This window comes from Arachis ipaensis, chromosome B10 (assembly GCF_059453495.1).
Source record: "Arachis ipaensis isolate K30076 ecotype BB chromosome B10, ASM5945349v1, whole genome shotgun sequence".
Classification (NCBI taxonomy): domain Eukaryota; kingdom Viridiplantae; phylum Streptophyta; class Magnoliopsida; order Fabales; family Fabaceae; genus Arachis; species Arachis ipaensis.
Window position 1 is genome coordinate 90,227,556 of NC_142435.1, and position 4,296 is coordinate 90,231,851.

Genomic DNA, 4,296 nt, shown 5'->3' on the forward strand with positions numbered 1-4,296 from the left:
GATTGGCATCTATTAGGAACTCAGAGTTCAGATAGTGTAATTGATTCTCCTAGTTCAGTATGTTGATTCTTGAACATAGCTACTTTATGAGTCTTGGCCGTGGTCCTAAGCACTTTGTTTTCCAGTATTACCACCGGATACATAAATGCCACAGACACATAATTGGGTAAACCTTTTCAGATTGTGACTCAGCTTTGCTAAAGTCCCCAATTAGAGGTGTCCAGGGTTCTTAAGCACACTCTTTTTTTTGCTTTGGACCTTGACTTTAACCGCTCAGTCTCAAGTTTTCACTTGACACCTACACGCCACAAGCACATGGTTAGGGACAGCTTGGTTTAGCCGCTTAGGCCAGGATTTTATTCCTTTAGGCCCTACTATCCACTGATGCTCAAAGCCTTGGGATCCTTTTTATTTACCCTTGCCTTTTGGTTTTAAGGGTTATTGGCTTTTTGCTCTTGCCTTTTGGTTTTAAGAGCTTTGGCTTTTTCTACTTACTTTTTCTTTTTCTATTTTTTTTTTGCTATTTTTTTTTCTGCAAGCTTTGTTCTTTGCTGCTTTTTCTTGCTTCAAGAATCATTTTTATGATTTTTCAGATTATCAAATAACATGTCTCCTTGTCATCATTCTTTCAAGAGCCAACATATTTAACATTCTTAAACAACAACTTCAAAAGACATATGCACTGTTCAAGCATTTATTCAGAAAACAAAAAGTATTGTCACCACATCAATATAATTAAACTAAGTTCAAGGATAAATTCGAAACTCATGTACTTCTTGTTCTTTTGAATTAAAACATTTTTCATTTAAGAGAGGTGATGGATTCATAGAACATTCATAACTTTAATACAAAGTTACTAAATACTAATGATCATGTAATAAGACACAAACATGGATAAGCACTTAATCATAAAGAAAACGAAAAACAGAGAATTTAAGAACAAGGAATGAGTCCACCTTAGTGATGGTGGCGTTTTCTTCTTGAGGAACCAATGATGTCCTTGAGCTCTTCTATGTCTCTTCCTTGCCTTTGTGGCTTGATCCCTAGTGATTTTTGGTATTTCTATCCTCAGTTGCTTCCAATAATTATGTGGAGGGAAGTGCATCCCCTGAGGTATCTCAGGGATCTCTTGATTTGCAGCCACATGTTCTACCACTGAGCTATAGACCCTTGAGATGAATCTTTCCATTTTCCATGACTCGGAGGTGGAAGCCTTTGTCTTCCCTTTCCCTTTTCTAGAGGTTTCTCTGATCTTAGGTGCCATCAATGGTAATGGAAAAACAAAAAGCTTATGCTTTTACCACACCAAACTTATAATGTTGCTCGCCCTCGAGCAAAAGAAGAAAGAATAGAAGAAGAAGAAGAAGAAGATATGGAGGAGATAGAGGGATGTGTGTATGGATGTGAGTGGTGAATGGAAAACAGATGGGATGACCATGAATGGAGAGAGTGAGGGTGAGGTGGGTGGGGATCCTGTGAGATTCACAGATCCTGAGATGATCCTGTGGTGTCCACAGATCCTGAGGTATCAAGGATTTACATCCCTGCACCCATTAGGCATGTAAAATGCCTTTGCATGCAATTCTGGCATTTAAACGCCGAATTGATGCTTGTTTTGGGCGTTCAGCGCCCAGATACAGCATATTTCTGGCGTTGAACGCCAGCCTTTCTCACTGCGCATTTCTGGCGTCTGGACGCCAGGATGCTGCTTGTTTCTGGTGTTCGACGCCAGATCCATGCTCTGTTCTGGCGTTGAACGCCAGCCAGGTGCTCCTTACTGGCGTTTAAATGGCAGTAAGATCCTCCTCCAGGGTGTGATGTTTCTTCTGCTATTTTTGATTCTGTTTTTAATTTTTTGATTTATTTTGTGACTCCACATGATTATGAACCTAATAAAACATGAAATAACAATAAAATAAAATTAGAGAAATAAAAATTGGGTTGCCTCCCAACAAGCGCTTCTTTAATGTCAATAGCTTGACAGTGGGCTCTCATGGAGCCTCACAGATGTTCAGAGCATTGTTGAGACTCTCCAACACCAAACTTAGAGTTTGGATATGGGAGTTCAACACCAAACTTAGAGTTTGGTTGTGGCCTCCCAACACCAAACTTAGAGTTTGACTTTGGGGGCTCTGGTTGACTCTGTTTTGAGAGAAGCTTACTGTGCCTCTTTTCCATGTTTACAGAAGGATGTCCTTGAGTTTTAAACTCAAGGGAGTCCTCATTCAATTGAAGGACTAATTCGCCTCTGTTAACATCAATCACAGCTCTTGCTGTGGCTAGGAAGGGTCTTCCAAGGATGATGGATTCATCCTCATCCTTCTCAGTATCTAGGACTATGAAATCAGCAGGGATGTAAAGTCCTTCAACCTTTACTAACACGTCCTCTACTTGTCCATAAGCCTGTTTTCTTGAATTGTCTGCCATCTCTAATGAGATTTTAACAGCTTGCACTCCAAAGATTCCCAGTTTCTCTATTACAGAGAGGGGCATGAGGTTTATCCCTGAACCAAGGTCACACAGAGCCTTTTCAAAGATCATGGTGCCTATGGTACAAGGTATTAGGAACTTTCCAGGATCCTGTTTCTTCTGAGGCAATGTCAGTTGATCTAGATCACTTAGTTCATTGGTGAACAAGGGAGGTTCATCTTCCCAAGTGTCAATACCAAATAATTTGGCATTCAGCTTCATGATTGCACCAAGGTACTTGGTAACTTGCTCCTTAGTAACATCCTCATTCTCTTCAGAAGAGGAATACTGATCAGAGCTCATGAATGGCATAAGGAGGTTTAATAGAATTTCTATGGTCTCTAGTTGAGTCTCAGATTCCTTTGGTTCCTCAGAGGGAAACTCCTTATTGATCACTGGACGCCCCAGGAGGTCTTCCTCCTTGGGATTCACGTCCTCCCCTTCTTCCTTGGATTCGGCCATGATGGTCATTTCAATGGCCTTGCACTCTCCTTTTGGATTTTCTTCTGTGTTCCTTTGGAGAGTACTAGGAGGGATTTCAGTGACTCTTTTACTCAGCTGGCCCACTTGTGCTTCCAAATTTCTAATGTAGGACCTTGTTTCATTCATGAAACTCACAGTGGCCTTAGATAGACCAGAGACTAAGTTTGCTAAATTAGAAGTATTTTGTTCAGAGTTCTCTATCTGTTGCTATGGATGATGAAAAAGGCTTGCTATTGCTAAACCTGTTTCTTCCACCATTATTAAAGCCTTGTTGATGCTTTTGTTTATCCTTCCATGAGAGATTTGGGTGATTTCTCCATGAGGGATTATAGGTGTTTCCATATGGTTCACCCATGTAATTCACCTCTGCTATTGCAGGGTTTTCAGGATCATAGGCCTTTTCTTTAGAAGGCGCCTCTTGAGTACTGTTGGATGCAGCTTGCATTCCATTTAGACTCAGAGAAATCATATTGACTTGCTGAGTCAATATTTTGTTCTGAGCCAATATGGCATTCAGAGTATCAATTTCAAGAACTCCCTTCTTCTGAGGCGTCCCATTGCTCACAGGATTCCTCTCAGAAGTGTACATGAACTGGTTATTAGCAACCATGTCAATGAGTTCTTGAGCTTCTGCAGGCATTTTCTTTAGGTGAATGGATCCACCTGCAGAAGTATCCAATGACATCTTAGCTAATTCAGACAGACCATCATAGAATATATCCAGGATGGTCCATTCTGAAAGCATGTCAGAAGGACCCTTTTTGGTCAGTTGCTTGTATCTCTCCCAAGCTTCATAGAGGGATTCACCTTCTTTCTGTTTGAAGGTTTAAACATCCACTCTAAGCTTACTAAGCTTTTGAGGAGGAAAGAACTTGGCTAAGAAAGCCGTGACCAACTTATCCCAAGAGTTCAGGCTATCTTTGGGTTGAGAGTCCAATCACACTCTAGCTTTGTCTCTTACAGCAAAAGGGAAAAGCATGAGCCTGTAGACTTCAGGATCTACTCCATTAGTCTTAACAGTATCACAGATCTGCAAAAATTCAGTTAAGAACTGAAAAGGATCTTCAGATGGAAGTCCATGAAACTTACAGTTCTGCTGCATCAGAGAAACTAATTGAGGTTTCAGCTCAAAGTTGTTTGCTCCAATGGTAGGGATGGAGATGCTTCTTCCATGTAAATTGGAATTAGGTGCAGTAAAGTCACCAAGCATCCTCCTTGCATTATTATTATTTTCGGCTGCCATCTCCTCTTCTTGTTCGAAAATTTCTGAAAGGTGCTTGCTGGATTGTTGTAATTTAGCTTCTCTTAGTTTCCTCTTCAGAGTCCTTTCAGGATCTGGATCTG

The 4,296-nt window shown here is 40.7% G+C and overlaps 1 non-coding gene across 1 annotated transcript; it reads left to right on the plus strand.

The window, feature by feature from the left end:
• The first annotated feature begins 3,691 nt into the window (after positions 1-3,691).
• Positions 3,692-3,799, plus strand: LOC148580817 (small nucleolar RNA R71). The gene has a single exon (XR_015896039.1). It is a non-coding gene; the product is annotated as a small nucleolar RNA R71 (small nucleolar RNA).
• The last annotated feature ends 497 nt before the right edge of the window (positions 3,800-4,296 follow it).